The sequence below is a fragment of the Capra hircus genome, chromosome 19 (genome assembly GCF_001704415.2).
Source record: "Capra hircus breed San Clemente chromosome 19, ASM170441v1, whole genome shotgun sequence".
Lineage (NCBI taxonomy): Eukaryota > Metazoa > Chordata > Mammalia > Artiodactyla > Bovidae > Capra > Capra hircus.
Genome location: NC_030826.1, coordinates 46,244,781 through 46,255,504, shown reverse-complemented (window position 1 = coordinate 46,255,504; position 10,724 = coordinate 46,244,781). Strand labels below are relative to the sequence as shown.

General features: G+C 38.3%; 1 long non-coding RNA gene across 1 annotated transcript; it reads right to left on the bottom strand.

Annotated features, from left to right (window-relative positions):
• Window positions 2,202-7,692, bottom strand: LOC108638242. The gene is made up of 3 exons (XR_001919664.1): window positions 7,614-7,692; window positions 6,951-7,004; window positions 2,202-2,273 (listed from the first exon to the last, which is right to left on the bottom strand). It is a non-coding gene; the product is annotated as an uncharacterized LOC108638242 (long non-coding RNA).

The following is a 10,724-nucleotide window of genomic DNA, read 5'->3' as shown; positions in this document are numbered from 1 at the left end:
ATATGCCAAAAAGTGAATTGCAAGCAATTAGTATAACATTTAACAAATGAAGAGATCAGTGCCACAACTAACATGTCAATTAAGGGATAATGGCAAAATATAATTGCCGGGAGCCAGCGTGAGGAATCCCACCCGTGACAAGGTCATGCGGCAGAGATCTGATGTGCAAGGTCGAGTCAGATCTCAGGTTTTCCCCCTGGTATTTCCCGAGCGTGTGCCCCCCAAAATAAGAATATGCCTGCCTAGAAAAAGTCATCTCCAGGCTTTAGTCTTCTGCATTTGAAAGGGTGTTTCAATCCAAAAACCCCTCTGATGGCTTTTTAGCCTGCCTGCAGGACTCCTACAGCTGCGCAGGTGATTGTTTGAGGCCTCCTGACTGCAGGAGGCACAGGAAGCTTAAAACATCCTAGGAATGTAGGGGCTTCCGAGGAGTCAAAATCATTAGAATAGGACTGATTAAAGGTTTCATTTGTTGAGCCAATACTTGCTGCCAACATTAGATCTTTGAGTTAAGTATCTTCTTTGTTATAACCTACTGCACCTTTGTTCTATAGAGATGTAACTTTAGTGCTTTAAGGAGATGCAGATAAAAGAAAAACACTTCAGGGGAAATGAAATTAACATTCATTAAGGAAGAGAGCCAAAAAGTGTTAGCAAGCCTCTTGGCCAGAAGATAATGTAAATCACCTGAGACCTTTTGTATACAAAAAGATATATAGAAAGAGTCTGGGCTGCTAACGCTACATAATTTTGTATTACTCCTTGATCTCTATGTACAATCAAAAAGGTATAAAAGGCCTTTCTAGACAACAGAGGCCGGGCCAGTCATTGGAAGGACTGGTATCCCCCGTGTCTCCTCTTTACTTTAATTTCAGGCTGAATTCCCATCTGGGGCACCGAGGCTCGCCAAGTCTACTTACTTGCCCTGGCTGTTAAGACCCGCGTGAAAGGGAGCCTAAGGCAAAGCACCCTTAGATATTCAAGCGAGTGCCGGTGGCCCAACGTAGATGGTGCAAATTCCTTGTCTGGAATTTTATTGGTCTTCCACATAATCCAAGTTATTCAACCCTCTTTCTCCACTAAATTTTCCTACTACACTATTTCTTCCTAATCTAATCTTATATTAATAAATAAATAAGTTTTTTTCCTCGCCAAAGCCGTCCCCACTTCAAATTCCCTGGTTCCACCGGGGCTGGACCCCAGCATATAATTATAGTAAATATTAAATATCTTAGATTTATTATTTCTCACCTACCTGTAGTGGCTTTTACTCCATCCATCACCTCCTTCAGACCAACTTTCCCATTAGCTACAAGAAAAAGCTCAATGAAGATAATGTCACAAGTTCAGAAAACAAACTTAAGACATATATTTTGTGGAAACAACTCCATTAAAAACATTTTAAACTAAGACCATTTATTAAATGCTTGGATCTCAGGGAATTAAGGTGACCTTCATTAATACAGAGGTCTCATATTTCAGAATCTGGGTCAGGAAAAGTATACTTTTCCTAGTGTTTTGGAAGCCATTATAAGCCATTATACATTGAAGATATCATTAGAGTTGGCCCAGTATTTTGGTAACTTTACTTCATGTACGAACATACAGTTGAGGAAGGGATCTCTAACCTAGCCCAGTACGTCCTAAGAGTGCTTCCTACAGGAGGTAGTGCATTAACTATATTAATGTATTAGTCAGGGTGCATCAGAAATACATACAGATAAAAAGGGCTTCACATGGAGGAGAGATTGAGAAAAGATAAAAGTCTAGAGGTATGTCTTGTGTGTGAAACTACCAGTAGTTCAACATGGTCTGAAGAGGAAAAAAATAAGAGAAGATATCAAAGAGGCAGATGGGCTGAGACGGCCTCATGCCCTACGATGAGAATCTTTGAATTTATTTTAGAATGAATTTCAGGAGACAGAGGGATGAACAAAAGAATGGGCCTGCTGATTCCTCTATTATTTTTGCTTTCTTATAGATGTATTAGAGCTTTGACAGCACCCTCTGCAATTCTTGGTATGGAGAGGGAAAATAGATGCTGATGTTGGATGAACTGTAATACAGATCCAAGATTTATTCTGACATTAATATTGGAATTCTTTCCAACCTTTCTAACATTTCAATTAAATTTATTTTTTAAGAATCAGATATAAAACAGTGCTCACGATCAATTTGTAGGTCTTCTGACAGCTTTGCACGTTCCTCTTCTGTGAGCTCAATTCCAAATCTTTCTAGAGTATTGTCCAGGTTATTTATATGAACCTTCCCCGCTTATGAAAAAGACAATGTAGGAACAGGAAAAAAGTGTATTATACCAAGATTTTCCATGAGTAATATTATTAGTATCTTTATTGACCATGGTGATTTCAATTTAGCTAAGTTGAGACTACATTTCTAAGAATTTCCTTCCCTGTATGGATTTACTTATTAATTTATAATTTATGGTTTTTAAAAAAAGACTTTATTTTTTAGAGCAGTTTCAGGTTTACAACAAAACTTTGAGAGGAAGGTACAGAGATTCCCATATACCCCCTACCCCACACATATGCACAGCCTCCTCCATTAACAACATCATTCACCAGAGTGGGACTTTTTTTTTAACTAAGGATGAACCTACACTGATACGTCATAACAATCCAAACTCCACAGTTTACTTTAGGATTCCCTCTTGATGTCATATATTCCATTGGTTTGAACAAAGTTATATTATATCCATCATTATAATATTATATAGAGTATTTTAACCACCCTAAAAATCCTCTGTGTACTTCCTAGTCATCTCTTCTCCTCCCTCTCTTTCTGGCAAATATTGATCTTTATATTGTTTCCATGGTTTTGCTTTTCTCAGAATATCACAGAGTTGGAATTATATAGCATGTAGCCTTTTCAGATTGACTTCTTTCACTTAGTAACATGCACTGAAGATTCTCCCATGTCCTTTCATTGTGTAATAGCTCATTTCCTTTTAGTGCTGAAAAATTTTCCATTATCTAGATGTACCTGATGCTGGGAAAGATTGAAGGCAGGAGGAGAAAGGGACAACAGAGGATGAGATGGTTGGATGGCATCACCGACTCAATGGACATGAGTTTGAGTAAACTCTGGGAATTGGTGATGGACAAGGAAGCCTGGAGTGCTGCAGTCCATGGGGGTGCAAACAGTCAGACACAACTGAGAGACTGAACTGTAACTGTAACCACAGTTTACTTATCCATTCATCTACTGAAGTACATTTTGGTTGCTTCTAAATTTTGGCAATATGAATAAAGCAGCTTTCGTCTCTGTTGTTTTCATCTCTGTTGGATAAATACCAAGGAACATGACTGCTGGGTTGTATGGTAAGAGTATGTTTAGTTTTGTAAGAAACCACCAAACTGTCTTCCAAAGTGGCTGTACCATTTTGCATTCCTACCAGCAGTGTTTGAGAATTCCTGCTTCTCCACATTCTTGCCAGTACTGTATGGTTTTGAGGTAGAGGTGGCCATGGAGAAACTTGCATGATATTTCAGAAGCAAAACTGAAGCAGCAGCCACTGCATTCTGAAAGGTCATATAGAGGGCCAGGCACCACCATAGCTTGCCATTTTGTCTTTGTCCATCTACAGGTTTGTCCACCTCTGTTGGCCTGAAGCAGCTGGGCTTGCAGCTCTTGCAGTTCCTGCCAAATCTCCTTTTGCTTCTCTGAGTCCTGGGTCAGCCATGCATGCAGTTTTATGGAAAAGGGTACAAGTTTCTTTTGTAAAAACTGTTGGAGTTGGAAGTGGGAAAAGATAGATAGGGACTCCTGTCTGTCTCTGTGGATTCGTTTATCCCCACTCTTGTCCACTTTGTGTCCAGTTTTTCCTCCAAATTTCTGGTTCTGTTGATCTCCAGGGACTTTAGATTTGACGCTACACACAGAGGCAGCTACCTTTACAGACTCTTCTAATGTATGAGTTTCTCCTGAAGCCAGCCATAAAAGTCTGAAAGAAGTTATGCTTTTTTTTTTAAATGTGAAGACAGCAACCCAAGTCTTCAAAGAACATGAAAAATCAAAGAAACACAACATCACTAAAGGAACACAATAATTTTTCAGTAGCCAATCCTAAAGAAATGAACATCTGTGATCTATCCAATAAGATTTCAAAATAGTTGTTTTAAGGAAGCTTAGTAAGCTATAAGAAAACATAGAAAGGTAAGTCAATGACATCAGGAAAACAATAAAAAGCAAAACAAGAGGTTTAACAGTGATAGATATTATGAAAAAGAACCAAACAGAAAATCTGGACCTGAAGAATACAATGAACAAAATGAGAAAATGTAATAGATCAGCAGAAGTCTGTTTAAGCAAAAGAGAGAGCCAATGAAGTATTAATAGAAGATAGGTCATTGGAAATTATCCAGTTAAAGGAGAAAAAAGAATAAAAAAGAATGAAGAAAGCCTACATGAACTATGAGATACCTTTAAAAAAGACAATCTGTGCAATACTGCAGCCCCATAAGTAGAGAGGGAGAAAGGGATAGAAAGCTCATTTCAAGCAGTAAAGACTGAGAGGTTCCCAAATCTGGGGAGAGATTTGTACATTCAAGTTCATTCACGAACCCCCACTCCCTCCCATTTCTACACCAAATCAATATTCTCAAGATGCCATGAAAAGACTGTCTAAAATCAAAGACAGAGAAACTCTGGGGATAGAATATACAGCAAAGTGACTATATTTGACAGTATTGGGTGGATGATATACATAAAAGTTGCTAAGAGAGTAGATCTTAAAAGTTCTCACCAGGACTTCCCTGTGGTCCAGTGTTTAAGGATCCACCTGCCAATGCAGGGGATACGGGTTCAGTCTCTGGTTCAGGAACATTTCACATGCCCTGAGGCAACTAAGCCCATGCACTGCAACTGCTGAAGCCCACACTCCACAGCAAGAGAAGTTACCACAATGAGAAGCCCACACACAGCAGTTAGAGAGTAGTCCCCACTCTCTGCAACTAGAGGAGCCCCACATGCAGCAACAAAGACCCAGCACAGGCAAAAATAAATAAATAAAAAATGTTAACAGTTTAAAAAAAGTTCTCACCAAAAAAATTATGTGAGGTGATGGCATTTTGCAGTATGTAAGTATATAAAATTGTTACATGTCAACTATATATCAATGAAGTTGAAAAAGAAAAGAATATCCTATTGCCAACTGACTATGGAAGAAAAAAAACAACTGATCTGAGGCACCTTGACTTCCTCTTGCTGTGAATCAACAAGTAAATAAAGGGATGACTTTACTGGTTGGAGTGACCATCAGAGGGAATCTAGGCTGCTATTCTACACTGTGGGAATATACATAAATACAGGCAGAATCTAAAACACCCGTGATTAAAGTTAATTATAAATCAAACAACCCAATAAAATAACAGCCCTTGTTCTTCAGGAATAATATTTAGGATCACCCACCAGGCAAGAAGGTGGGAGCAGCCAGGGTGCTTGGTGAGGGAAAAAGCAATATGAAATGGTAGTAAAAGAAGAAAGATATAAATACCAGTTAAAATCACATGGTCAGGTGTTAAAGGATTACACAAAAATGAAGATTTCTTTATTATTTTGATACAAATATATTTGTGACTACTTTATTCAATTATTTTCTTTCTATCTCTGCCCCTGTTCCCCCACCATCTACAAAAGATTTGCTAATAGTAGTTAGTCTTATATATCATTGTTTAAGTTATGGAATGTCAAGGAGGAATGTGACTCAACTAGAACAGAAATGAACATAACCTAGAGATGGATGAAATGATAGCTAAGATTTTGTAAGATTTTCAGAGAAGAGGGTTAGCATAATTTTGTTTATATGAGAAATAGTTGTTATAAGAAGACTTAAAAGAGATATATATGGATGATAGATTTTTATTGCATCATAGTAGCCTAGGTAAAATTATATGTCTATTAATTTCCTTCCCTACATAGTTCTGATGGTAAACGAAAATTCTGCATCAGATTTGGGAGGCACAAGTGAAGCAGCTGTTATTATACTCTGGAGGTCAGTGTAGGGCTCCAGGTGCCATTACAGCTAATGATGTTGTTGTTGATCTCCTGACTCTGTTGACATGAGTTGGAAGTTGGGCCTACAGATATTCTGGCTTTTGCCCCATCTCCCTTAAATTTTCCTAGTCTTGGGCTAGGCACATGTATTTCTCCGTGGAGAAGGATGCTGGTTTCTTTCACAGGTCATTCATATTCTTAGTGGTGGGGAAAGTAGGATAGACAGATATAGATTCCAGTTTGTCCTCAGGGGTTCTAGTTTGATTTTGTTCTCTCTGACTCTTTCAATCTAATTTTTCTTTCTGAATCCTGGCCTTGCTGACTATGGAGATTTCAGGACTTCAGGCCCACCACCAGAAGCAGAGACAAAAGTTTTCATAGACTTCACCATCTCTCACAATTGCATGAAACAATTTTTATAATAAATGCTTTACTCCAAGTCACTCACAGTGATTCTGCTTTCTTAATCAAGTCCTAACTAATACAATCACCATAAATTCTATGAAAATAAAATAAAGAAAATACATTTTATGTTTTTATATGATTATCATTTCAAAAAATCTAAAACTACATATACTTGTCCAAGCATATAAAGTCAATAAAATATTTAAATACTGTCTTAGTAATAAGCCTATATAACAAAATAATATTAAGTAAGTGGAACTGCTGAAAACCAACCTAATACCTTTTCTCTCTCTCTCTCTTTTTTTTTTTTTTGTGGGTGAGAAGAGCGTGTACAAAGCCAAAAAAAAAAGCAAGAGTATGTGGAACTACATGCAAGATAAAGTACATGCTGTTATCAGCTAAAATGTGAACAGACAAAAATAATAATAAATAAGCGAATTATACCAAAGTGAGGAGCTAGAATTCATAATTGAATGGTATAAAATTGGGGAGTGTCAGCCAAATAATTTTTAACTGGGCTTCTTACTCACCTTGGAGAGACTTCATACTCTTCAGCAATCTACCGAGATTAATTTTTCCAGCAGCTATAAGAAAAGCCATAATTCATGTAATGATGAAACTAACATGAAATCACAAAAATTGTATGAATTAAATAACTTCAGAAATAACATTTTAATGATTTGTCTCTAATTTTTATGCTATTTTATCTAATATAAAGAAGTTAGAGAATAAAGATTTTTCTCATTGTGACAAAGCTTTCTATTCAAGTACCTGAAGGAGTCTACTCGCTGAAGCATGAGCATAGCTTTCCTTTCTTTTTGGTTTCTGCTTCCTATCTTCTTCTTCTCACTTGCTCTCTCCTTTTTTCTTTCTTTCTTTCTTTTTTTTTACCACTGATCTGTTTTTCTCTTTCTTTCCCCTTCTTATCATATAAGCAAATTAGTGGCTTGAGGGGGTAACAACATGACTAGCTGCTAAGGTCAACTTTTGTCTGAAGGGTTACTTAATTTCCAATATAAATTCTAAACAATAATGACAAGGTTGCTGTATTACTTAGAACTCAAATTTCTTTAATGTATTTTTCTTTTGCACTTGTAAAAGAAAATAAACAGAAATGGAGGTGGAGATTTTCATGCAGACCTAAAGACACAAAAATATGAGAAGGCCTCTACAACACCTCTATGGTGGCTCACCATCAGTTGTCAGTGTTTCCAGCAGCTTCTCTTTTTCCTTCTCTGTGAGCTCAATCCCCAGGTTTCCCAGGATACTTTTCAGATCACTAGAATCAACCTTCTCTCCTTTCAAAAGAGGGAATGGTAGACATGAATTTTAGGTATCATGGTTTTGCCTCAAAGTCATAAATATCTTCTACATAGGTTAATGATATTCCAATTTTAAGACGAAGAGTTAGGTAAAAAGAAGATATTCTTAACCATAGAATCATTGGGCATATCTTGCAGTATTTATAAAATGCCATATATAATTCAAATTAATGAGAGCTTTCCCATAAGTTGGAAAAGACAACTTCCATAATAAACTTTGATCAGCGAATTAAGACAACTTAGATTTTTAAATATATAATGTATACTTCAAAAATAGTTAATTGTTATGGTGAAAATTGCTTGCTTATTTTGGTGAATACATTATCTTGATCATTTCAAAGCTTTATTATGCCATTTCCTATATATTTCTAGATTATGTCTATTTAAACATTTATGAAGTAAAGCATATTTTTGGCATAAACAACAGATTCCAACCCCACGCCCAAGGCGTGGTGGCTGCCCGGGTGCAGGAGGGCCTACAGGAGCCATCCCATGTTGAAGGTCAGGAAGGGTGGTGGGAGGAGATACGCTCATCCAAGGTAAGGAGCAGTGGCTGTGCTTTGCTGGAGCAGCTGTGAAGAGATACCCCACGCCCAAGGTAAGAGAAACCCAAGTAACATGGTACGTGTTGCAAGAGGGCATCAGAGGGCAGACACACTGAAACCATACTCACAGAAATCTAGTCAGTCTAATCACACTAGGACCACAGCCTTGTCTAACTCAATGAAACTAAGCCATGCCCGCAGGGCAACCCAAGACGGGCGGGTCACAGTGGAGAGGTCTGACAGAATGTGCTCCACTGGAGAAGGGAATGGCAAACCACTTCAGTATTCTTGCCTTGAGAACCCCATGAACAGTATGAAAAAGCAAAATGATAGGATACTGAAAGAGGTACTCCCCAGGTCAGTAGGTGCCCAATATGCTACTGGAGGTCAGTGGAGAAATAACTCCAGAAAGAATGAAGGGATGGAGCCAAAGCAAAAACAATACCCAGTTGTGGATGCGACTGGTGATAGAAGCAAGGTTCGATGCTGTAAAGAGCAATACTGCATAGGAACTTGGAATGTGAGGTCCATGAATCAAGGCAAATTGGAAGTGGTCAAACAGGAGATGGCAAGAGTGAACATCGACATTCTAGGAATCAGCGAACTAAAATGGACTGGAATGGGTGAATTTAACTCAGATGACCATTATATCTACTACTGCGGGCAGGAATCCCTTAGAAGAAATGCAGTAGCCATCATGGTCAACAGAAGAGTCCAAAATGCAGTACTTGGATGCAATCTCAAAAACAACAGAATGATCTCTGTTCGTTTCCAAGGCAAACCATTCAATATCACAATAATCCAAGTCTATGCCCCAACCAGCAACGCTGAAGAAGCTGAAGTTGAACGGTTCTATGAAGGCCTACAAGACCTTGTAGAACTAACACCCAAAAAAGATGTCCTTTTCATTATAGGGGACTGGAATGCAAAAGTAGGAAGTCAAGAAACAGCTGGAGTAACAGGCAAATTTGGCCTTGGAATATGGAATGAAGCAGGGCAAAGACTAATAGAGTTTTGCAAAGAAAATGCACTGGTCATAGCAAACACCCTCTTCCAACAACACAAGAGAAGACTCTACACATGGACATCACCAGATGGTCAACATCGAAATCAGATTGATTATATTCTCTGCAACAAAAGATGGAGAAGCTCTATACAGTCAACAAAAACAAGACCAGGAGCTGACTGTGGCTCAGACCATGAACTCCATATTACCAAATTCAGACTCAAATTGAAGAAAGCAGGGAAAACCGCTAGACCATTCAGGTATGACGTAAATCAAATCCCTTATGATTATACAGCGGAAATGAGAAATAGATTTAAGGGACTAGATCTGATAGATAGAGTGCCTGATGAACTATGGAATGAGGTTCGTGACATTGTACAGGAGACAGGGATCAAGACCATCCCCATGAAAAGAAATACAAAAAAGCAAAATGGCTCTCTGGGGAAGCCTTACAAATAGCTGTGAAAAGAAGTGAAAAGCCAAGGAGAAAAGGAATGATATAAGCATCTGAATGCAGAGTTCCAAAGAATAGCAAGAAGAGATAAGAAAGCCTTCTTCAGTGATCAATGCAAAGAAATAGAGGAAAACAACAGAATGGGAAAGACTAGAGATCTCTTCAAGAAAATTAGAGATACCAAGGGAACATGTCATGCAAAGATGGGCTCGATAAAGGACAGAAATGGTATGGACCTAACAGAATCAGAAGATATTAAGAAAAGATGGCAAGAATACACAGAAGAACTGTACAAAAAGGATCTTCATGACCCGGATAATCACGATGGTGTGATCACTCATCTAGAGCCAGACATCTTGGAATGTGAAGTCAAGTGGGCCTTAAAAAGCATCACTACAAACAAAGCTAGTGGAGGTGATGGAATTCCAGTTGAGCTCTTTCAAATCCTGAAAGATGATGCTGTGAAAGTGCTGCACTCAATATGCCAGCAAATTTGGAAAACTCAGCAGTGGCCACAGGACTGGAAAAGGTCAGTTTTCATTCCAATCCCAAAGAAAGGCAATGCCAAAGAATGCTCAAACTACCGCATAATTGCACTCATCTCACATGCTAGTAAAGTAATGCTCAAAATTCTCCAACCCAGGCTTCAGCAATACATGAACTGTGAACTTCCAGATGTTCAAGCTGGTTTTAGAAACGGCAGAGGAACCAGAGATCAAATTGCCAACATCCACTGGATCATGGAAAAAGCAAGTGAGTTCCAGAAAAACATCTATTTCTGCTTTATTGACTATGCCAAAGCCTTTGACTGTGTGGATCACAATAAACTGTGGGAAAATCTGAAAGAGATGGCAATACCAGACCACCTAACCTGCCTCTTGAGAAATCTGTATGCAGGCCAGGAAGCAACAGTTAGAACTGGACATGGAACAACAGACTGGTTCCAAATAGGAAAAGGAGTACGTCAAGGCTGTATA